This window comes from Crocodylus porosus, unplaced genomic scaffold (genome assembly GCF_001723895.1).
Source record: "Crocodylus porosus isolate Cpor-Errol unplaced genomic scaffold, CroPor_comp1, whole genome shotgun sequence".
NCBI lineage: Eukaryota > Metazoa > Chordata > Crocodylia > Crocodylidae > Crocodylus > Crocodylus porosus.
Window position 1 is genome coordinate 6,680,286 of NW_017728924.1, and position 1,434 is coordinate 6,681,719.

The window sequence follows — 1,434 nt, forward strand, 5'->3', positions numbered from 1 at the left end:
TCCTTCCAAATCAATATGATTGCTATTTACAATATAAATACATTAATGTAGCTATATTACTCATGTATAATAGATTGAGTACAAAATTCTGGGTTATTTTTGGTGAAAATAGGGTATCAGGCCTCGCTTCAGGAACCAATCCCCCATTTATAACATTGTTTCCTATGGAAAAATTGGTTCCGAGTTGCAATATTTTGACTTAAGACGTAGTTTTCTGGAACCAATTATGTCATAAGTCTGAGGATTGCCTGTATGCATTCCCCGAGGGCAACAGGCAGGTAACGCAAAAAATTTGTAGCGAGATGAATGATGCCTATTATGTGCAAAACTACCCAAGCTCTGCAGAGTTCAGGGGCAAAATCCAGGCCAAATTCCCATTGACTTGAGAATTTCACGCAATCTATCTGTCATGGTCTGTGAGGACTCTCTCTTATCTGCATGTCATGGCACCTGGTAATTTATGCAGTTCAGAGCTACACTTCATTATGAAAGATCTTATCCCTTTCTTCACTTCTTTGCTCTGCAGTGGAGAATATATGGTTTCCATGGGCAGTATATTTTAATCAGGGCTCAAATGTGTTATACAGTACTTGGAAAAAAGGCTGCTTTTGTCTTCTCTCTCAACCTAAAATATAAAAGGCTAAGAAATATGTTTCCATGACAGTCTTTTCAAGTTCAAAAGATGTTAAATTCAAGATATCAACTGGGAGCAAAACTTTCAATGTTAGTCTGCCTTGAAATTAATCTTTTAGTTTTTTAGAAACAGATTATTTAAACCTGAGATACCAGGCATCCACACCATGCCACATTAGTCTGAGAAATCTTACCACATCTTGTGTTAGCAATTCTTATTTTAAATCTTACGTTCGGAGCCCAAATGAACAAAAATAACAACCGCTAGTGTTCTGGCTAGATATGGAAGTTATAGGGGATATCAATCCTTTTGCTTCAGGGCATGAACTGATTGCATGCTACGATCAGGAAGATATTCCCCTGGTATAGCACTGTGGAGCTGGCTATTTCTTCTGCCCTCTGCCCATCATCAGCTGAAATTTCAAGGGAAGGCCACTGCCGGAGGCAGGATACTGAACTTGATGGACCAATTTCTCACTCTGGCATGGCAGATCCTGTGCTCCTGAAGATTTAATTTCAGTCAGATTATAAAAATAGTGAGGTAGATTTTTTTTTTTAAAGGCAGCTCTAGTTTTGAGTCTTCACCTTTGTAGGACTTGAAGCCTTAAGCTCTAGAGGTTAGGAGTGCTCTGGTCCCAGCTGTTGGTGAATTAAGGCAGAAGGCCACTGAGTTGTTAGATCTATAAAAGTACTTTCCTTGGTGCCAGAAGCTTTCTGACTTCATCAACCAAACAAAGGCATATATGCCTAACTATATGTATGCTTGCTGCACAAGGCAGAGGTGCCCTAAACAGACCCTAC